The 24,253-nt window shown below is 41.2% G+C and overlaps 1 long non-coding RNA gene across 1 annotated transcript in view; it reads left to right on the top strand.

Annotated features, from left to right (window-relative positions):
* The window catches only part of LOC117803771, a 40,900-nt gene extending 18,832 nt beyond the window's left edge, over positions 1 to 22,068 (top strand). Inside the window, exon 3 of the long non-coding RNA XR_004627842.1 lies at positions 21,820 to 22,068. This is a non-coding gene — a long non-coding RNA (uncharacterized LOC117803771). The remainder of the gene's footprint in view (positions 1 to 21,819) is intronic.
* Positions 22,069 to 24,253: the final 2,185 nt, after the last annotated feature.

The following is a 24,253-nucleotide window of genomic DNA, read 5'->3' as shown; positions in this document are numbered from 1 at the left end:
CCTCCCCACCCTGTTAGAGCTGAAGTGTGAGTCCCGGATGCTTTCCAGTGGACAGAAGCCAGAGCAGGAGGAGGTAAAGAGGTGGGAGGGGACAGTTTATTTGATTTTTGGCAGTAAAAACAACTAGCCGAAGCCGGAGTTTCACAGATTTTAGCAAAATAGTCTTTGATTTTGGCTTCTTTCTCTCTTTCTCATGAAGAGCTGGAATTGGGGGTGGGGGGAGGATTATGAGTTTCTTTTGTTAGCTTTGAAAAGAATAGTTTAAATATGGTTAATGTACATGTTATCATTTTCCAAAATATAGGACAAAAGAAATCCTGGTTGGCTCCAGTGGATTTGGAAGCCAACTGTTGCCTGCCTTGGCTGCAGCCAGAGACGATTACTGTAATTCTGTCAAGTGGCACTTTGGCTAACAATTGAAGTGGATCTTTTGGAGGGACCAGGATTCAGCTGAGGGGAAGATGTCTTACAGCCATGAATCCACCTCTTGTTCTGAGATTTAGAATAAAAAGATCAACTTTTAATCCCCCCACTTTTAAGTTGCCATTGCATAAAGAGGGCTTGCTTTTAAACAGACTGACCCCTCAACTCTTGAGTTACCTGGCTCCGTCTCATGCCTTCCGGCTCTTCTTGGGAAACCAGACTCCATCATTAGAAGTGCTTATATTCTCTATCAGATGGTGCTTTCGGACGTCATGCTTACATCTCATTCACTCACCTCCAAAGCTTGTCTGTCTAGGAAACTACTATAATCCTGTCCTGTGTGAGATGTGTAATTGATATTAACTGTATGGTCATACATGTTGTTCCAAAGAGTAGCTTTATTTCTTGACTTTATTTATTTATTTACATATTTATCTTTACTGTGAATATTTTATTTAATCATTTTTATTTACAACTGAAGCTCTGGAAACTCAAAGTTAACATCTCTGCCCATAAGCTTCTTCTTGACTGACTTTAATTTCTGCCTCTGAGTCTTCAGGGTTTTTTTTTTTTTTTCCCCCAAATTAAAGCTATCCGGTGCACTAGGTTCTTGGTCAAGATCTATAAAATGGACACAGTCTAGTTCAATGTTCAACTGTATTCAAGACTGTTTCCCCATGCGAAATTTCGTCTTCTGTTTTTCTTCTGATCTAACTTCTAAGCTACACCAAGGTGAGGGGGAGTTACTCTCGTGATGTTCAAGGCAGACAGAAGTCACATCCATTTTCTGCTCTGCTGATGTGCCTGTCGTCTGTTCTCCTGCTATGTCTAACACCTGGAGGAATCACAGAGAAACAGCTGTCCCTCTTCTCACCCTCCTGGTGGCTGCATTCTCCTCCTCTTCCTTCTCCTGTTGGGGGTCCCTTCTCAGATAGGCTCTTAGAACCACTCATCGTCTTGTCTTCACTCTGGGCCCGTGCGATACCTGTCGTTCTCCGTGCCTGGTTTGAGGCTGATGATGGTGGTGGGCCCTTCTGAAGTCTCTGTGCATATGCCACCACACTCTTGTTTCCTTCAAGTTTCAGTGGGGCTCGATAGGTTTGCAAACATTACAGGAGAATGCCCTGGTACTCCTCCAGCCCCAAGTTTGACCAGAGATGAAAAAGAATAAAAACTTTCCCACTGCTCATTTTTTCCATCTTTTAATCTTAGTTGGATTCCTCCATCTGTCCTCTTTTCATGTGCTCAGATGCTTTTGGAATGGCAGTATGAGGTGGTGGGGAGCTTGGAGAGATAGGGTGGGGACCACCTGCTTTGGATATGTGTACCGATACCTTCTTTCTTACACCTGAGGTCATTTATCTCCAAGTCAAGACTTGGGCATATCTTTTTACTGCTTCCTACATGTAGTATGTCAACTATGTTTATCTTCAGATTTAGAATAAAAAGTCAACTTTTTATTTCCTCCCTTGGGCTGATGTTGCACTGATGATGGGAACAACTGCTTCCCCGTGGCAAATGGTAACTCAGTGTCTCTAGGTCTGGATACAGGTGTTGCTGTGAATATTTTATATTTCTTCCTGCTTTATTTGTGTGTAAATGTGTGTGTGTATGTTTGTGTGTGCATTTTGGCAACTAACATAACCAAAGTATTCACACAAAGAACACATTTCTTAAGTAAAAAAAAATTCGTAATATTAATAATGCCAAACATACAACTACTTAGGAATACTAACTAGGATGTCACCTCAAGAACCATACATAAGAAAGGATCAACATAATGTTGTTCCCAGAAGAAAATGCGCGTGGCTGTATCAAGGCAGCCAATCGTTATTCATTGTATATGAATATTTAATTATATTTTGTTGTTTTAGAGAATCTGGAAGCAAGACAGCAGTCCTTCTCTAACACTGGGCTGAGTGGTGCTGGAGCTGGGATGGGCACGTGCCGGGGTGCTGGGATGGAGGCCTGGTGGGCAGGGGCAGTGGACGAGCAGAGAGGATTTCATCCTTACTGTACATGGTTGAACAATGTAGCTAGCATTCGTTTAGTTTGAGCATTTGAAGTGAAGTCATATTAATCTTGTGCTTTCTTTGGGAGGCACTTCAGGAGGTTTAATTGGTCAAGTTACTAAAATCCAGAGAGGATAAACTAGAAGGAGAAATATATGGTAACATGGTATCAGTCCAGCCATTCATAGAAGCTAGCGTCTGAACTGAGGGGAAGGCTCTGCCAGCCAGGACCAGAATTAGTGTGAGGGGTGTACGGGCATAAAACGCACTCTAAGAAAGGTGAGATATCATCCTGAAGACATGGATCATAGACTGTAACTGAATAAAGACAATGTCTTTTAAACTCACACACCTCTGAGCTATGACACTACCTTATACATTTCTTTGGTCACAGCCTTGATAGTGTTGAGTCTCAAAGCTGTATTGTTACTATAAACTGGAAAGTATTAAATTTTACGGTAGGAATAGGATGTGGAACTCCAATCAGCGGGTCCATATTAAAAAAATAAAGAATTAAAGAAATTGTTTAAAGTCTTGGCTCTATAGCAAAATATACGTTATTCGATTTGTGATTATGCGCTTTGAATTAAAGCAAATGGCTAAAGTGTATGTATATATATGTTTTATTTTTTTGTGATTATTTGCTTTAATGATGTTTTGATCAACTCACTAAGTTTACTGGATTTCATTTAGGGCCATATCATATGGAACAAACTGCCTTTAATCTTTAAAAGCAAACTTAATGTAGATGAAGTGTGGGAACACAGTCAACTAAGGCAATGGCAGATTCTTTTCTCCCTTATCAAATTGATTTTAGAGCTATGCTCGTTGAGTAGAATCATTTAATAAATTATGGTTGCATAATGTAAATTATTTTTTCTTATGCTCATACTTACTCTTATTCTCCCTCTTTTGCTGAGATCATAGAGTTAAATTCACATTAATTAAGCACACATTTACACTTTATTGTTATCTTGTCCTCACAGATGAAGGAATAAAGTGTAGAGCAGTTGAGAAACTTGTCAGCTTTTTAAAGCTTTAACAAACAAAGAGAGCATTTTGAAAGCAAGCCTGGGGAATGTTTAGGCTTGCATCTGAGGCTGGGAGAGCTGTCTCCCTCCGTGTTCCTTATCCATTTTCACTTATCTATTTACTCAAAGTTGAAACACAGTAGTCATTCTTGATTCCTCCCTCTTTCTCACCTTCCACACAGTAAATATTTAAAACCTATCCATTTCCATAGGTCTCTTCTCTTCCCAGACTACCATACTTGGGGCTTGTGTTGCCTGGTGCTGAGCTACAACCTTGACTTTGTGAGTGGCTAAGACAATTGTGTGCACTTGGACTGTGTTTCTTATTGAACTTTCAGCATCTTGGTGTGTCACACGTGATGAAACACACATTTTATCCACTGATGACCCTGCCGGCTGTCTCCTGACTCCATTTGATGGCTTGGCAGGGAGACAAAGTCACTAGATGTACTCACCCTGACCCTCATCCTACAAGCTCTCTGTCAGGTCATTCACGGTGTCTTCTTCTTCCCTCCCAGCTTCTTGATAAAAATTTCCAGTAGCACGGGGGTGCTGATCCCTTTTCTGGAACACTTTCATGGTGCATCCGCCGGGCTGGGCTGGCCAGCCACATTCTCTGCATGAGCTCGAGGAATTAAAGGCACCCCTTTGCTGCTCTGCTTGGGCTCTTCTCCATAAATCTCAGTTTAGGCTTACACTCTGTGTCACTGGTGGTGTTTGTCTTCTTACGACAAGAAGTAGGATTCATGGCCAACACGTTCTATGGATTTAGTCAGACCAAGCTGGATGAATGGTGACAGAACTGGGGGGAGGGGCATCCCCTTCCTAGTTAGTGGTGAGAACACTTCATCAAAAATTTCTCCCCACGTATCAGGATGTCTGTCTCTGTGCCTGGTATTTTACCATTAGAGATTTATGTAATCAAGATAGTGTGTGTTTTCAAGGATCCCAGAGTTTAGACGGGGAGACGGACGAAGGAGCTGGCAGCTACAACTCAGGATGAACTCCGCCACAGCAGGACGACGCACAGGGCATGTTGGGAGGGAAACAGATCTCGGGACGAGGGGAAGTCAGGGACATCTGAGGAAGCTGAAACGTCCGCGTTGAGATCTGAAGATTGAGGTTGGGTTGGCCAGGTGAAGGGAAGGAAAGGAGAGAGAAAGCCTGCTTCATTTCAGGGATTGAGAAACCACTCTGCTTCTGGAAACTGTGGGGGATGAAAGCAAGGAGAGCAGCAGGATCGGGCAAGGGAAGGTGCAGAGTACAAGCAAACAAGGCAGGGGAGTTGGGCTCCAGTTTTAGGGCAGTGAGGAGCTGCTTGTCGTTTTAGGCAGAAGAGGTATAAGATGAGATTTGTCTTTTAGGAATATGGTTTTGTCTGTAGTGGAAAATGTTGGAAAGGGCTACGCTGGTCATCCAAATGAGAGATGCTGTTGGCCTCAAAATGGGAAAAAGTGGACATGTTTTAAGATGCTTTTCAGTGTGACCTCAAGAGTATTTTTTTTACCCTCATCCTCCTTAATTCCCAGTTCGCCAACCCCACTTTGTTCCATCCTGCTAGTCTTTAAATATATCAGCTCTTCACCAGTGTCAAACATCACAGCCTCTTTCCCCCTCCACAGTTTTCCTGTCTGTAATGTTCCTTGTCTTTTACATTCGGTAAACTCCTACTCATCCTTCGACCCATCTCCTCTTTATTTTCCCTGACTTCCCCAGGAAATATGATTTTCTCCTTGATACTTAAATAGATCTTTTGTCTTTCTTCTGTTATATATATTGTATGCTAGTGTTTTCCCCTTCAGTTCAGCTCTCTCATCCTGTCCCCCTGCTTGTTGCCTGGGAAGTCAGTCTGAATGAATTCCAATGGACTCTCTTCTCTGAGACTGAATGGATATCAATGGACTTCTCTCTCTTCTCTGGCTTCTCATTGGGTTGGACATTTTCAGGAGAGGAGAAGGGAGAAAGAGAATAAATGTGGGCTATTTATTCCCCTCGTTTCCTTTCTGTGAGGTTACTCTGAACTGGTTGCCTCCCACAACACAGGTTATACCTAGTGATGCACTGGTAAATGGTTAACAACCAACCTGAGGGATGGAGAATCCCTGATTTGTAGTGTTTAACCATTTCTGCGGTGTAAATACTCCTACCATGACTGATTTCAAGAAACCAATGTGATGTCACTATCTGTGGAGTTGAGAAGTGATGTACACTGTCTATTCTCTCAAAGTGCCACAAGTCGGTTCCAGCACCTCCCGATTCCAGTTTTTCCTTGTAGATAATTGTATCGGTTCTTCCCCTAGCCCTCCAGGCCTGTGAGGAGGGCTCTGCCACAGTTTTCAGCCCTTGGACATTGCACTGTCTTCTGTGGCTTTCTTCACAATACCCCTACCTTTGAAAATAGTCCTTTTTATTAGACTCTCCTCAGATTATCCAGTTTGAGGTACCATCTGTTTCCTGATGAGATCCTAATTGATTCACCAAGTAATACTGTGTGGAAATTAGTCATTTAGAAATCTTTCTCCTGCTGTATTACAAATACTCAGAGTGCAGGGATTATGATTTATTAGTTTTTTTTTTTATCTCCAACACCTAGTCAGTGGAGGGGTGAGAAGGGAAAGAAGGTATTCACTGAATACCTACTATACACCTGATATTGTGTCAGCTGCTTTAGAAATGTTTTCTATTTAATCTTAACAAGTCAAATTAATTCTAATACTATCATTATAGGCATTTACAGATAAGGAAACTGGGCTCAGAGTGGTTAAATAACTTTTCCAAGGTTCCACAGTTAGGAAGTAGCTGAATTAGGGTTTGAACCTGAGTATCTGGCTCTAAATTCTATTCTCTTTGCTCTGTTGGCTCAATTTGTTTTTAGTAAATGGATGGATGTTTTAGTCAACAGAGAAGACATAGTGCATCAGAGAGAGATGCCTGCTGAGAGGGATCTTCAAGTGGGAGGAAGATGGCAATTGGCTTCCTTCTGTTCCTCCGAGTGAAGTTTCTAGCAATCTAGCACTTTATGAAATGTAAACTGTTCATGTATAAGTGTTTACACTGAACAGGGTATTTTAGGTAACATCAGGGATATCATAGATTAGTCGTAAATCTGGCAGATATTTTTATTAGTAGCGTAACAAATTCATGTCTTATAATAGTATGGGGCAGCCTCTCATCTCCTTAGGGTTTAACATCAGCTTAATACTCGGAGATGAGGAAAACCTTGTTTGTACAGTTGCATTAAATGATGGGGGAAATTGCAAGCAGGATCAATTCAAGAGTAATTTTGTAAAAGAAAATACTAGGTTCATCCTAATATCTCAAATTTTGTGCTCCAGTCTTTTCATCTAGAAGACACTGGTGACCCTAGTCAAGACTTGGAGGGAAGACTTGTGGGAAGTCTGCTTTAAAGAAACATCTGTCATGTATTTCTGCTCTCTTGAAAGGGCTTTAAGCAACTGGTATTTTGTTTTAATAATGAAAAGCATTCGCTGGAAAAATCGATCTTGTTTTGGCAATTTCATTCTGTTAAGATGGCATGAAAGGGAACATAATAGGTCTAGTGGTCCCCTTAGAAGCCTGAGTGAGAAAACTTGAGTCTAGTTCTGGCTTTGTTACTTGCCTAGTTTTGTTTTGTTTTGTTTTGCTTTTTAAGATTTTATTTGTTTATTTGGGAGAGAGAGAGTGAGCAGGTGCGCACACAAGTGGGGAGAGGGGCAGAGAGAGAGGGAGAAGAAGACTCCCTGCTGACCAGGGAGCAGGACACAGGGCTCCTTTCCAGGACCCCAATATCATGACCTGAGCGGAAGGTAGACGCTTAACCAACTGAGCTACCCAGGCGCCCCGTTGCCTAGTTTTATTATTACAGCTGAGCCACTTAAATACGTGTGCCTCACTCTCCTCATAGGTGCAATGGGAAGTTAGATTAGACACGGACTAAACTGTCTTCCTAGCTCTAAGAAGTATGAAATGCTTAAGAATTTTGCTTTCTTTTTAGTAAAGCCATTGCAATTTTTCTACATTTATTAGCCACTATGCCTTTTTTTTTTTTTAAGATTTTATTTATTTATTTGACAGAGAGAGAGACAGCCAGTGAGAGAGGGAACACAGGCAGGGGGAGCGGGAGAGGAAGAAGCAGGCTCCCAGCGGAGGAGCCCGATGTGGGGCTCGATCCCAGGACCCTGGGAACACGCCCTGAGCCGAAGGCAGATGCTCAACGACTGAGCCACCCAGGCGCCCCAGCCACTATGTCTTTTAATTCCAATTTTATTCTTGTCTTCTTTTATAGCAACAATTTTATTATTAAGTTAGTCATCCTCTGTCTCTCTTCCTCTCTCTCATTATCTGTCATTTGTTTACCGTCTATCTACATATCCATAACTACAGAAAAGCTGCCCCGTGTTTAATATGAAGGTACAAAAATAAAACAATCCCTACGTCATACTTCTGTCTAGCCTTCTATTCCCTAACATATGTTTTGTTTATGTGTGTGTGAGTGTGAACATACACGTATACATATACACATGTAGGTTTAGACATGTAACATTTATATACACATATAAATATTAACATATGTATGTACACAGTTGTCTTTTGGTAATGGTTTCCTAATCAACTTTCCTGGAAAAAGAAAAGAAAAACACTTTGATTTATAGCATCTGCCAATTTCTGTGGTGTAACTGCTCCCACCATGGCAATTTCACATTACCCATGGTAAGTTGCTGAATGTAGAGCTGAAAAAAATGCACACAATCAGCTCTTGCAAGCGATATGAGCTGGCTCCAGCACACCTCTGAGTGTAAGCAGCTTGTGGGATGCAAACTGCTCTCTTTCGTGCTTAAAATACCTATTCTAACGTATTTTGAGAACTGAATACTGAACCTAAAAGTAAGGAACACAAAGCATGTGCTTTCTATTTGATTTCTGTTCATTAGAATCTTTACTTTGAATTATTTTTAATAGCTCTCTCACCCTCATACCAAATGTGTGCGTACACAAGCACATACATGCACATACCCAAATTCGGTTGTATTTTTTGATGATGTCTGTGCATTATGTAATTGTGTATGAGCAGACAATATTAAAATATGGTGCAAATTTTCTGTCTCAAAGTCATCTATCCTTTCAAATTTAAAGTTAAAAGAACTTCCTTAAAAATCTGTATTTCTAAAGGGTTTTAAACCTGTAAGCCTTTCTTCGTGAATGTGTCTGTATTTGTTCCCAAGATTTTCATTGATTCGTTGTTTATCAAGGGAGTTAGGGCTGGAAAAATCCCCAAACTATTACAATCAAGATTGTCTGAGAATGATATAAATTTGATATACTCAGAAATCTAAAAAGCTGCACATAGTAATTTGGTATTTAGTCAATCACAGAAAGGCTACAATGCGTTAACTGTTGACTGAATGATGAGCATCAAACAGAGAGTGTAATTAACACAGACAGAAGCTTACTGCCAACAACAGTTTGAAACAATTTTAGTCCTCTATCTCCTGCCAACTTTGATATATAAAGAACCCTTCATTGCATGATGGAGAAAATTTGTTTTTGTATGGGGAATTCAGCTTGTACCCCAGAGCCTCCAGAATAGTGGCTTTGCAGGGTAGGAACTTAATGGGTATTTGTTGGATTGAACCAGATCTACATTTAAAAAAATTGGTCCTCAGACGCCACACAATTCTTGTTAGTAAATTCTCATTGAATTTCATGAACCAGCGGTAACATGTTCTCTGTACCCTCAAGTAGTAAGGGAGCCTTTGCCAGGCTAGTGAACGTTTTCTAAGGGAGAAAAGACAATGATGAATATCTGTCTTACTCAACCCAAGGAAAACTTTTACAAAAATAGTCATTGGGAATTGAAGTGTGTGCTGATCCGAGAATTGATCTGTACTGATCAAATGTGCGAGAAGGAATATCAGCTCCAAGGTATCCATTTCAGCTACCACTTGAGCTCTAAGTTATCCACTGACGGATTATTGGCTATAACTGGAACCAAGTTTGCCCTGATAATTCGCTGAGTTCTGGGCAGTCAGCTTGAATTTTGAGCTGAGAGCCAGGTGGGACAGGCCTTGGAAGAGTGTGTGGCTGAGTGAGTTGCAGGTAGGTGTGCGTGTGTGTGTGTGTGTGTGTGTGTGAATATTACAAAGTGTGTATCATTCATCCACACTGATAGAGATCATTGTCAGAACATAACCATCATCTGTAGCCCTTGATTGTCTTTGGGTTACAATTCAAAGTCAGGAGCTGCCCCCGTGTATTTCTCCGGCCTCATATCCTGCCATTGCCTTCCTTGTCCCCACAGATCAGTCATGCTGAGCTGCTAGGAGTTCCTCAAAGCAGTCAGGCTTCCTGACACCTCTTTGCCACAGTGATGAAGTCGTGGAATATAAGTGAGGTTCAGTGGAGTGGAGTCCGGAGCCGACGACCAAGAAAGAATTCTTGAGGCAATTCTTTGGTGCAAAATTGGTGGTTTATTAAAGCACGGGGACAGGACCTGTGGGCACAAAGAGCTGCTGCCCCGGGTTGTGAGAGGTGCTGATTATATACCATGGGGTTGGGGGAGGTGAGGAAAAAGGGAGGCTGAGAAAGCACTTTCATATTTCAAAGAAGATTCGCAGGACATTGGAGGCCCCACCATCTTCAAGCCAATACTGTCCACACTATCACTGTGCCCTTATCAATGAGCTGCAGATACCTTCACATGTCAAAGAAGACTCACAGGATATTGGAGGCCCCGCTATTGTCAAGCAAAGGCTGTCCATACTATCACTGTGTGCCTATCAATGAGCTGCAGGTCCTTTCCTTAGTTTTAGGGCAGCCAGGAGCGCTGAGGAATGTTGCATACACGGGGGTGGGGGGGTGTGGGGGGGGGCTGGTGGATTACAGAGTGTCAGCTTCTGCTTTGTCTTCAGCCAGCCTTCTATTCCCTCATCAACAGGACTGTTCTTACTGCTTGATATCTGCTTCTTCCCATCTGACACTCTCCTCCCACTCCTGATTCATCTTGATTTACTCCTCTAAACCATTCTTCTGAACCTAGTTTGGCTGTCTCTTAGAATGACACCCTTGTCTGCACTGAGTGCCTATCTCGCGAGGTCTGTTGCATGCAGTAATACATTTATCAGTGTCTATCACTTTGTATTGTAGTTGTTTGTCTGCCTATTTCCCCTGCAGACTGTATGTTCTTGAGGAAGAGATTGATTATTGTCTCATTGTATTTCCAGGACCTAGCACAGCACTTGGCAAGTAGTAGGTACCCTCTAAATGTTGAGTATTTCAATATATAAGTAACTGAAATTAATAAATATGTAATTTACTAGTTGAGTATTCATCTACTCAGTCTTGAAATGCCTTTATTCGTCAGGATTTTTGTTGTAGCAGAAACATAACTCAAAATCACTTAAGGAAAAACAGGAATTTATGAGTGCAAATAACTGTGAATCTAAGGAGTGGTGCTGCCTATGGGCATATTGGATCCAGGTCTCTGATGATGCCATTAGAAATCTCTTTTCTCTCTGTGTCTCTTTTCTCCTCTGAGGTGTTTTATCCAACAAGTTCTCTCCATGTGATTAGAAAAGGTGGTCCTTGTAGCTCTAGACTTACATAGTCCAATATAGATCACAGTTTCAGAAAGATACCAAATGTCTACTCCAGTATAACCAAAATGTCTGTGCTTGGCTCTAGTTGGGTTCCATGTTCACCCTTGGACCAATCACTGTGCCCAGGGCAGTTAGGCATTCTGTTTGTTCAGTTTAGATCACATGTAAGCACCTGTAGATTGTAGGGTTCCTTAATTGACTATTTCTTGGGAAGTGGTTCCTGGAGGTAGTTTACAAAAGGACGTGATACTGAAGGCAAAAATACAACAGGTTGATTTTGCAATATGATCAATAAATATGCATTTTAACTGGTGCAGTTGGAAAATAGTATGGAGGTTCCTCAAAAAGTTAAAAATAGAGCTACCCTATGACCCAGCAATTGCAGTAATAGGTATTTATACAAACGATACAAAAATAGTGATTCGAAGGGGCACATGCACCCCGATGTTTATAGCAGCAATATCCATAATAGCCAAACTATGGAAAGAACCCAGATGTCCATCGACAGGTGAATGGATAAAGAAGATGTGGTATATATATATACAATGGAATATTACTCAGCCATCAAAAAGAATGAAATCTTGCCATTTGCAATGAGGTGGATGGAACTAGAGGGTATTATGCTAACTGAAATAAGTCAGAGAAAGACAAATACTATATGATTTCATTCATATATGGAATTTAAGAAACAAAACAGATGAACATAGGGAAGGGAAGGAAAAATAAAATAAGAGAAAAACAGAGAGGGTGACAAACCATAAGAGACTCAAATAGGACACAAACCTAGGGTTGCTGGAGGGGATGGTGGGTGGGAGGATGGGGTAGCTGGATGATGGCCATTAAGGAGGTCACATGATGTAAGGAGCACTGGGTGTTATATGCAACTGATGAATTACTCAACTCTACCCTGAAACTAATAATACACTATATGTTAACTAAATTGAATTTTAATTTAAAAAACCCAAAAAACCAAAACAAATGTACATTTAAAAAAGTCTACCATGTGTCTAGTCCAGTTTAACTCCATACATCTTTTCTGGGTCCACTGAGATGCACCAAGCCTGACGTAAAAGAAATCTCTGGAGGATACTCAATTTTCAGATACTTAGATGCTGAACATGGGTGTATAATTCTATGCCTCTATCTTGCTCCTTTCATTAAGGAGCCTTTTATTTATGGCTTTAAAAAACTGTTCAAATTTTAGAATTTTTTTTTATTTATAGACAAGGCACACAGATAGTATTGAGAGTTGTCATCTGCCCCACCCCCCAGTTTTCCCTGTTGTGAGCATCTTATGTTACTATGGTACATTTGTCACAGCTAAGAAATACCCTCTGTGCATTACCGTTAACGGATCATCACAGTTTATTTGGATTTCACTAATTTTTTCCTAAAAACTCTTTACTTTTTTCTTCCAGGATCCCATTCAAGGTACCACATGGTATTTAGTTATCATCTTCTTGGCCTCTCCTGTTTGATAGTTTCTTGGGCTTTTCCTTGTTTCCGATGATCTTGACAGTTTTGAGGAATGCTGGTAGGGAATTTAAACCGTCCCTCAATTTGGGTTTGTCTGGTGTTTTTCTCCAGGTTAGACTGGAGTAATGGGATTTGGGGAGGAAGACCTTTGAGATCAAGTGTCGTTCTCACCACATAATGTCAAGGGTGCGTACCATTCACGTGACTTACACAGTTGACACTGACTTTGATCACCTGTGCAGTTATTTTTTCCTCCCTCTTCTCGTACTCTACTCTTTTGAAGCAGGTCACTACGTACCACTTACACAAGAGGTGGGGAGTTAAGCCTCATCCGCTCGAGGGGAGGAGGACTTACATAAATTATTTGGAATTCTTCTGTATCGGAGATTTGTCTCTTCTCTATTTACTCAATTATTTGTTAATGTCAGTATGGACCCATGGATATTTATTTTTTATTTTGGGTTCAGTTGGCTCCTCTGTCCCTTTGCCTTGCTCCCACCCTTTTGTTCTTTGAGTGCTTCTTTACGTTCTGGCTTTACAAGATACCGCATTCTCGTTTTGTATATTCTGTCCCAATTCTAGAATCAGCCATTTCTCCAAGGAGCCCTGGTTCCCTTTATGGGAGAACAGTATTAGAAGCCGCGATCTGGGAGCTGGTGCTGGTGGATGCTGGGGTGCCGTTACTTCTCAGTCCTCTCAGTGGACAGAGCTAATAAATATATGTATGTAAACTAACTCAGTTCACTGCTTGCTTAGTTTCCTTTGTTGCTGACCTGTCCCTCTCTCATCTATGCATGCCTTCCCCTTGTCCTTCAGTTCAACCCATAATTTGTTTTCTCCTGGCTTCCAAATTTGGCCCTATTTCTTGGTTATGCTTTTACTACATTTTCTCCTTGATTCAGTGATTATGATGTAAGAAGTAATATGTTCAGCTTGATCCAGCTCTTGAAATAGCTACTCCTCTGCTGTGTCCTTGCAGACTGCATGTTCTGTCCAGGACTTATTGGTGATGCCCAGATGCTATAGGACATTTAAACAAGGTTTTCTTTCTGGTCTCTGTTGTGAGAAGTACATATAGAATTATATAACTCTGAAAAAAATAGGTATTCTGTCCGACTATCCATTTTAAATATGCAGCAAGTGATAAAGTGATAAAGTAAATATTTTGTGTCAGAAAGCTGGATCAGGTTATAAAAAATTCTAGAATTTTGCTTCTGCAAAGATAGAACATTCTTTGGAAATTATGGTGTTATTGGGAAAGAGGATGAGTTATTTGAAGAGACATATGAAGACCACCTCAGAGTTAGTAGATACAAGAAATTTTCTGATAGCTCTTTTTATCTCCTTTTAAAAATTGAATATATTTGACATACAATGTTGTGCAAATTTAAGGTGTATCTTTTTCTTTCATTTTCCTTCCTTCTCCTTCCTTTTGTTCCTTTTTTTTTTTTTTTTCTTTTTCGCTCTGAATAAGTAAAAGGATTTATGAAAGCTTCAGGGGAATTTAAAACACCAAACCATGACAAACAATGTGTGAGGAAGAAAGTGAGATTTGTTTCCAGAGAAACTGTGTAGAAGGTAAGCCCCTGAAGAATGAAGGAGGGAAACGGATGCCCACACTCTTATAAAATGCAAGCAGATATTTGAAGACCCGTGCAGCCTTAGGTCCCCGGGGGGTGGACATCAGCAGGGCACATGTCACAAAAGGGTTCTGGCTTCAGGTTGTATTTGCTACATGGGTCTGGAAGATAAAACCAGAATTAGATCATCTAGTCATTTCTGAATAGTATGAATTTTAGCAAGCAAATTATTCTCTTAAATTTCGTCACGTATTTGTTTCATTTCTTAAAACAAGTGCAAAATGAGTAAACAGTATTTGTAAAATTGATACTACATTTTCCTTAAACATTTTTTTCTAGAAAAAACACAACTAGTACATAATCTTGACTCTCATTTATGCTTCTTGGGGAAGGCTGGTTTATTTCAGGCATTCATTAACTCACTCAGTCATCAATCATTTATTGGGCACTAATGAGGCAGAATTATTCGAGGCCTTGAGGATAGAGATTTGAGTCAGTGACAGTCTTTATCACCACCCTTAGACTCCAGAGTTTGGGAATGTAAAGGGGGCCACTGTGTGAGGAACCCAGTGTTTAGGTACGATGCTAGAGGTGAGTGTCCGGTACAGTGGAAGAAAAGGGAAAAGGTGACTCTGTTCTATCTTGGCAGCGACCCCCCCCCCCAGGCCCTGTTGCAGGCACAGTGGGAAACCAAGTGCTACTCTAAGGAATCCTATAAACCCAAACCCATGCAAACACAAGGAAGCCATGCTGAAGTGCTCTCTCCCCTTCATACCCGCTCTCTCATTCTCCCTCCTCCCCTCTCATTCTGCCTCTTACCCTCACAGCAGTGGTCAGGGGCTTCAAGTTTTGAAGTATTAACACAATCAGGCAATTTAGAAAACTTTCTCAAGGGAGTGTCTTTAGATTCCATGATCAGAGAATGAAAAGTAATCATGATTCCTGGATTTAAGATGGGCTGGGTGTTGAGGGATGGGGTGGGGAGAAGGTGTGCAGGAAAGACAGCAATGACAAAGGGTAAGTCCAAGGTGGTCTATATTTCCAGGCGTGGTGAGTGGAAATGATGGAAACTGACAGACACAAGAGTATAGCAGTCATTCAACACAGATGTCAGTAGCCAGTTGGTGTGGGTTCAAATCCTGTATGACTTACTTAACCCCTTTGTACTTCTCTTTCCTTACCTGAAGGTGGGGAGGGTAATTCTTGTACCCATATCGTGTGAAGATTATATGATTTCATATGTATGAGATCCTTAGAACAGTGCAGGACACATCGTCAGTGCTATATAATTAAGCATTGGCAATTGTTAGATTTATATATTGAACATCTTGGAGGTGCAAGATACTATAGTAAATACTAGGAACAATAAGAGATCTTCCAGGTAGTGTTCCTTCCACAATATTCATCAGCAAGTACTACTTTCTAACTCCTCTTCACCTGAACGTTTTTTATAATCCCATTTTGTGCTGTCCCTTTAAGAAAATAATCTGTCTTTTCTCCATATACCTCTTCGTATGGATCAGCATTTTCTATTAGGTTCCATATCAGGCTGTTCATTGAACAAGTAAGTATTTGTAACTGTATGAAAACTTTGACTTGGAGTGGAAACATCATCTAAGGCAATAGTGTCTGGATAATTAAGAACCTGATTTACTTTGCTGAGAAGGGAGCAAAGTATTTGTTTATGATTTTCTAATAGCACTACCTTCAGATGCTCTGAAGGTCTTTATGATTGCCAACTGCTAAAACTATTGAAATCATGCTGCCTCCATAAAAACAGCCATTTAGACTCTAATATGAACAGACCAGCCATGATGTAGCATTAAAAAATTCAGCTACTTTAATTGAACATACTGTTAAAAATTAATGAGAAAATGTTGACAATTTAGTCAAAAAAGAGTGGTCACTCATCACTTCTTTGAATTTATAAACAGGGGTTGCAAGTCCAGGACTGTTGACCAGCCAGGTAGTTGTGATGAGGTTGGGGAATATCGGTGAGGTTCAGTGGGATGGAGTCCGTAGCCGACGACCAGGAAAGAATTCTTGAGGCGTCTTTGTTGCAAAATTGATGGTTTATTAAAGGACGGGGACAGGGGATAGGACCCGTGGGCAGAAAGAGCTGCTGCCTCAGGGTTGTGAGAGGTGGGTGTTACATACCCTGGGGTGGGGGAGGTAAGAAAAAAGGGAGGTTGAGAAGGGACTTTCATATGTTAAAGAAGACTTACGGGATACGGGAGGCCTTGCCATTGTCAAGTTAAGGTGTTTTTCCCTCTAGCAAGGCGTTAACATTAAGATGGTTGGGAACTTCCTGGAGGCTGCAGATTATAAAGACATTTAATTGTATCTACATTCCCTTCTGGAAGCTAGGTTATTGGTAGAAATGCTTCGTTCTTGTAAACTGCTAAGACATTTGTAAACTGAGGGAGACTTAAGTCTTGCAGGATTGTGGTATCTATAGGTTAACTATTTCTTTGTCCTTAGGGCAGCCAGGAGTGCCTGAGGAATGTCACGTACATCCCACGGGGGGGGGGGCGGTTTGTGGGGTGTCAGTTTCCGCTTTGTCCTCAGCTTGCCTTCTGTTCGCTCATCAGTTGTAGGTGTGGGTCTGTGGGCCCATCAGTTACCTTCCTTTTCTTTAGTAGTAATAAAATCAAGAAGGTAAAATCATCGTGTTTCTACTGTTCAGCAATACTGTGAGGTTAGAGAAGTTAGAGAATCTTTTTGAAACTCGGAGACCTCAAGGGTCAATAAGTTTCAAAATAAAACTTTCATATTTGAGTTAGTAACTAAAACTGTGCTCATCGTATACTGAAACCTTACATTCAGATGTATATCAGGTAAAGCCTGAATCAAGAAAATTGTTTTCGTTTCCAAAAAAAAAATTGATACTTTTTAAAAGTTCAAAAATAGAAATTTTGACTGGTCACTATTCCAAATTAGTAGCTGAAAAGGTGTTTGGGAATCTGACAGGCAAGCAGTGGTTACATTTTAAAAGATTTCATATTATTGAGAAGCTGTGAAAAGAGAAGCAGCTACACAAGATCTTCCTGCGGCTCTCTTGATCTCACAAAAAGAAATCCAAAATATTTCCTCTTGTCAGGTTTAGCTTCAGGGTGCAATCTTTAAGAAATTTGGTGTATGCACTTGGAAATCTCACTGACTCTTCCCATCCCGAACTCTCCCTGCTACTTATAAAGACTTTGAGCGGGGTTAGTTTCAAAATCAATCCAGGCATTTGTGGGCAGTTGGGCCCTCCACGCTTGAATAATTAAGCAAGTACCATTAAAGAAAAGGCTACACATTAGTAGCTTAGAAGAATCAGAGTGGATGAACCACTTTTCAGAACCTGCATGACAATTTTGAAAATTAAACCCAGTTAATAGAAAAAAATGCTAAATCAATGGCCATAAAATTTAATGGGTTTATAGCAGCCTTAACACAGTAGGACTGAATTATCATGTTAATTTAATTTCCATTTCTAAATGAACCAGAAGGCACAATAAAGGTCAATTAACCAACTACCTTCCCTGTCTTCTTTTTCTTTTACTGCTGGTTTTAAATCACATTCAGCCCCAAAGCACTCACACTGCTTCTGGAAACTCATTAGTTTTTCTTGAAATTAAAACAAAAAAGAAAAAAAAAGAAGAAACAAAAACTAACAACCATGTGCTGAGAACAACCACTGGGAATGTGCCACAATTATGGGGATATATGTATTCAATGAAAAAGCTTTACTCTTGTCACATTGAAGCTACAAACAGTCACACCAAGCCTAGGGAAACATACAAGTTAAAGGTCTCAATTATAGTGTTTACCAAGTGTTCATCTACAGTGAAAAAGCTGTGTGTGCTACTCTTAACATTTATGAGGCGAATAAGGAAAGGAACTCCATCTGCGTAATGTGGGTCTTTTGTTAGTACAGTGAGAACCTCAAGCTTTGCACAGCCTGCATTTTTCACATTGAAATGTGTCACTTTATATTAACAGGCTTTCATTACATTTTTTTATTTAATAAAAAGAGAAAAAAAAAAAGTCCGTTTCTTCCTCCTCTCCAGCAAGAGAATTCAGTCCTTGTTTTTGGTGTAATTAATTTGCAATGTATTGCCTGTAATTTGATACAATGTGGATCACAAGCTTCAAACATTCTGGTGTTTTGAGAGACTAAAAACAACATCAAGGGCACTAGATTGGTGAACAAAATATATTTCTATTTTTCAAAATCTATATAGCCGCTAAAATTGGTTTCTTTTTTTTTTTTTAAAGATTTTATTTATTTATTTGACGGCGACAGCCAGCGAGAGAGGGAACACAAGCAGGGGAGTGGGAGAGGAAGAAGCAGGCTCCCAGCGGAGGAGCCTGATGTGGGGCTCGATCCCAGAACGCCGGGATCACGCCCTGAGACAAAGGCAGACGCTTAATGACTGCGCCACCCAGGTGCCCCTAAAATTGGTTTCTAATCCCAGTGTTTGCTAGAATTGAAACAGCGATGTGTAAATATTGAGAAATGATCATAATTTTGATTCCAACAGGAACATCTTTAAAATACAATAAATATTGGTTGTAAAGTATTGAACACCAGGTACCGGGTAGCTTTCAGTGAATGTTAGCCTTCTTTCCATTCCACCTCTTCAGTATAAAGCAGAAAAATGAAATATTCATTATTTAAAGTTTGGCTGTTTGGAATTAGTTCTTAGGATTATAGAATTTAAGACAACAATGACTTCCATGCCTTTGCTTATCAAATTCTTATATCAAAGATACTGAAGTTAAGTGTAATTTATTTATTTATTTTTTGTAAAGATTTGTTTATTTGAGAGAGAGAGAGCACTTGTGCTTGTGGTGGGGCGCAGTGAAGAGGGAGAGAGAGAGAATCTCAAACAGACTCCCCAGTGAGGATGGGAGCCAGAGCTCAGTCTCACCATCCTGAGATCATGACCTGGGCGGAAATCAAGAGTAAGATGCTTAACTGACTGAGCCATCCACGTGCCCCTAAGTGTAATATAGATCAGGAGTATAAGAGTTTTGCTTTATGACTAACATCTATTCTTTTTCCAAATAAAAACATTTAGTTCACCTTTCATTTAATAAAAATCTGCCCGTTGCCTCCCCTTCACACCAAAGACCAATCGATCTCTATCTACCTGTCTGTCCATCTACCGTCTAGCTATCATTTCTAGAAATGGTTAAGTAGAATTTAATGATCTCACGACAAGTTCTGCACTAAAGTGAACACACTGCCTGCAGAATGTTGATGTCAGAGTGTATGTTCACAATGTACAGATTTGACAAATAAATATATACCTGTAGATGTGATTGGTTTCGAGAGGCATCTTTTTTTTTTTTCTCTGAAAACCTGTAGGCTAGCAACAGAATCCAACCTTTCTTTTAATTGGAACCTGCTTAATCCACTTTTAGAGTTCCTCTAATAGAAGAGGAAAAAAAATGAAATTTTGCTCCTGAAATTCTTTAAACATTAAATACATTTAAATGATTTTATTAATTGCATGTGTATAATAAGCAGGGCTTTTATGAGCTGGAGGGATTTCTTATGCTGTTTTACTCCCGGTCTTTCTTCAGGTTGACGTTGGGGTTGCACCTCTAAAGCACCCATTCTGTCCCCTGTGCCAGATAGCTCTGCGATGACTGCTGTCTTCCCCTCTGCTCTCCCTTTCCTCTTCCCCTTCGTCCCTCAGAGCTCTCAGTGAGCTCCAGAGTGCAGCCCTCGGAGCAAGTGTGAACCAAGTGCCTGCTGTGGCCTCTTGCCACTTGCTGTTTTCTACAATTGATGAGGACGCCCTATTACAGTGGATTCTCAAAAATTATTGCTGATTAGCTGAACGATATCATATCCTATGATGTAATGACCCTGCCCTTCCCCGCCTTGTTTTGAGACTGCGGGGCCTGCCTTTAACCATTAGGGCACTGTGTGGTGAATTATATCACGGAACTGTTGATATGATTTAGCTGTTGGAGTCACAGAAGTCACTAGACTGGGACTGACCATGTGCAGACAGGGAGTGTGGAGGAGCAAGGTAGGTACATGGTAGGGTAATAGGAAAAGAAAGAAGAAAGACGGCAGCAAGAGGAAGGGTGTAAGAAGAGAACGGAGAAAGCCGTGGCAAGGCATGCCTTTCGTGACCACGTTCATGAGGCAGAATTCCCATTCTCGCATTTGCACAGCTGTGCCTACACACACACACACACACACACACACACACACACACACTGCTTACTGACCCCATGCCATCATTACTGCTGGTATTATTTACAATGTCATGGTCAGTTCCAAAGATGATTGAGTTTGGAACTTTCTGTCTTTATGGCTTTAAGGAACTTTCTTCCAGGTGAGAGTCTGACTGGTGTCTCTTCCAACTATTACCCGATATTTCATACGCCCATGTCTCCCAGAATTTGTCTTATCGGAATGTATGAATGCATTTGACAGCTCTTCTGCCATGTGGCTGTGTGGTTTTGGGAAGTCACTTTGCTTTCTAGGCCCTGATTTCCTCAGTATTGAAAGGAGTTTGCCCTTTGTTCCTGAAGGAACCTCTGGCTCCTATATTCTGTGCTTCTCTGAAGCCCCACTTCAAGCATGGGGTAGGAAGGCAAAGCAGAGTGAAAATGCCCCAGCTTTCCCCTTTTCCTTCAGTTTACCTATCTCGTACAAAGATGAAGTGAAATGAACTGATTTTTGCTGGAGTATTATGTGTGTATATGCATGCACACACATATACAGACATGTGTATGTTCATATATATGGACATATGCATACACACACATACATGAATGTATATGTGTTTATTTGTTCATCGTATATCCATAGATATAGAGATATGTATTCTACAGTAGTTTGAAATCTATTATGGTAGTAAGTGACATAGAGGCAAAATTTAGGTGTTGCCTAAATAAAGACACAATGAAAAGAGGGGAAAAAGTCTGTTTTTTGACTTCTAAAATTTTTTGACTGTTACATTCTTTTATTGAAATGGGTTTAGTATATGTGCAGATGTTTGTTTGTTTTTAATCAGCCTGTTAAGAAAACTGGAGAAAAGTGATACTTATTACTCACTTAAGAAACATCTGTCCATTTTTGTATTACGGTGTATATGTTTTTTAGTGACAGTATTTCATATTACACTTCGACCTCGCCCAGAAAACTGAAGCTACTGTGCGAGGAGAGGGAGGCTGATGCCTTGTGTGAAATGGGCCAGGTGGCCGACAGGTAAAGGAAAATGCAAGTTTGTTACCTAGCAGGACTTACTTTATCTTGCTAAAAACATGTTTGCTAAGAATGTGGATTGGAAGGAAAAATCTTGGGATTGTGTACTTTGTTTTACATTTGGAACGAGTGAGTTAATATATGATGTGAACACAGCTTGGTCGCCCTTCCCTCTCATCCCAGAGCCACTGTCGGGAGAAGACGATGGTGACTAAGGAAAACTGGGCCAGGATGGCTGCAGAGGGGCCCCTGCCCCGCAGCCAGGGGAGCCATTTGGCTCCCTCGGAGCTCCCTCCCCCGCAGAAGCAGAGAGGAGAAGGACACAGGTGACAGCTCTGGGCCTAATGGCCCTCTCTCTTTTTATTTCTCAGCTGAGGGGCAGAATGTTCTCATATACACGCACTTGTCCCTTTCAGCTCTGAGAATAGGGATGGTTTCTTCCTCCCTAACCCTGTCCTTTCTATCTCTTATTCTTTGTTCTAGAAAGAAAAGAAAAAATAAAACACCAGGATGATTTCCTCGAGAAGTTTCTTACTTTCAGAAAACTACACAGGTGTGGCTGAGTGCTATACAAAGTGTGCAGTCAGCCTCTCTCTGCCCGGCATCCAAACAGGCTGCCGAGGGTACCTGCAGCCTGGGCGTCGGTGAGGTATGAAGATGGCTCAGGTAGGTACTGAAAGATGACTGTGACATGCCTGGGGAACAAGTAAACCATCTTTAAGCCCCGTGGGCGCCACCCAGGATCTCCATCTCCATCCATGAAAGGGTGGCTGGTGCTGTCATTCATCCCTCGACTTGTCCATGTTCATGGAGCCGCTGACCCAGTATGCACTCGGTGAGCTTCTCCTCAGTGTCGGGCATAGATGCCCTGTGTGTGAGCTGGAGTAAGTCCATCAAGGGAAGACACTTAAAATAATGAGAACTTTGATTTTGAGTTTACAGTTGGCCAGGTATTGTGTTAAGTACTTTATATCCCTCATTTCATTTAATCTTCTTATAACCCCATTTTTCAGGTTAGGAAACTGAGACTCTGAGACTCTCAGGGGCTTGCCTAAGACCACGTAGCTAGTAAGTGACAGAGGCAGATTTGAACTTGAGACTGTTTTTCTCGGGAGCTTCCCACAAAGAGGTCATCGCACTAGAAAGTGATAAATGCAATGATGGAGGCATGCCTGGGGCCTGAGGAAACAGCAGAGGGATTGGACCCACCATTGGGAATTCAGTTAAGGCATTTTGGAGGTAGTAGTTCTTGAGTGTAATCTTAAACTCTGGGCCTGAAAGCAGGTTGAAGTATATTGGTGATTTGAAACAGAAGGGATAACTCGTGAAAAGGAGTGTGTGAGCAATTATAAGGGCTTTGGTGTTTCTGGAAGATCACGTGTAAGGCAAGGGGCTGTGGGACATGAGCCTGGAGAGGTGGGTGGGGCCGGGTCCTGGTGGATCTTTTAGAATCTACGATGTAGCCGATGCCAAATGCGTTTGGAGCCTGTGCTGTAGTCTGGGAGAAATGTGATGGGGCCTGGCTGTGGCAGGCGCCACGGAAGGATGGAAGGAGGGCAGCGGGGGAAGACTTGATCGCCAGCTGGGCGGACAGAGGGAATGAGAGAGATGGAGAAGTTGTAGGAATCCTCTCAGCCTTCTAGCTTGGTGGCTGGATGGGTGGAAATGCCAGCAATATAGACAGAGGATCCAGGAGAAGAACAAGGCTCAGAAGGGTGCTGAGTACTTTCATTCTTCTCCAGTCTGTAGTTACAACCACATGTTATTATTAAGTTTTTTTCTAGTAGGTTAAATTGGTAATGCATAGATTTCAAACTTACTGTAATTTATAGTTAACTATTATGTTTTATAATTTCATAATTAACTATTTTTCTTGCCAGGGGGAAATTAAAAACATTTGCTTTAATCTCACCCCCCCCCCCAGAATTAGGTCAGCCATAATGTTATGGATCCTAATCGTAGCGACCAGCACTTATTGAGCACAGCACGTGGTCCAGGCATTGTTCTATGCACTTTACCTCCATCAGTTCCATTCCTCCTGCCTTCCGTGATTTTAGTCTGAAAACCAAAGTTGTACCATGCTGGAGGTCATTCATTCCCAGTTATGGGGGCTTACTGGGGTGGCTCTGTCCAGGCTGAGTTTGAGCATGGCCTCATCCCCTTCGCCAGGGAGACAGCTTTGTGGAAGGAAGTCAGAGAAAGCTGTTTGGCTACAAGCTGCCGGAGGCTGGAGTGTGTACTCTCTTCAGACTGAGTCTGTATTCTGGTAATCCCGGTTAGAAGCTGTGTGACTCGGGGATGTTCGTGGCAGCATTATTCATAATTGCTGAAACTGGAAACCACTTACATGTCCATCTACTGGTGAATGGACAGACAAAATGGATAGAAACTCCACTCAATACTATTCAGCAATAAAAAGAAAGTACTGAGTCATGCAAGCTTATTATGCTGGCACCTTGAAAACAGGATGCTAAGAAGCCAAGCACAAGAGACTGCATGTTGTATGATTCCATTGATATGAAATGTCCAGAAAAGGTCATTTTCTAGAAAAAGAAAGTAGATTAGTGGTGGCTTGAGTCTGGGGGTGAGATGGATTTAACTATATGTATGAGGAATTTTGTTGGTATAAAAATGTTCTTTAAGCATGGTAATGGCTGCAACCATTTGATCAAGTTACTAAAAATCATTGAATTGCACACATGAAATAGATGGATTTTATGATATGTAAAATATACTTCAATGAAGTTGTTAAAAAAAAGAAAAAGAAGCTGTGTGACCTTGCCCAGGTTCTTGAATTACTTTTTGTGTCACCGTCCTTACCTATACAACAGGGTGGTGAATTCTTAGTCCTTGTTTAATCTCTGGCAGCATTTGGCTCAGGTTATCCTTTACTGCTCCCCCTGCTGGTGGCCCCCAT

The sequence above is a fragment of the Ailuropoda melanoleuca genome, chromosome 9 (assembly GCF_002007445.2).
Source record: "Ailuropoda melanoleuca isolate Jingjing chromosome 9, ASM200744v2, whole genome shotgun sequence".
NCBI classification, from domain to species: Eukaryota; Metazoa; Chordata; class Mammalia; order Carnivora; family Ursidae; genus Ailuropoda; species Ailuropoda melanoleuca.
This window is presented reverse-complemented; position numbering and strand designations above follow the sequence as displayed.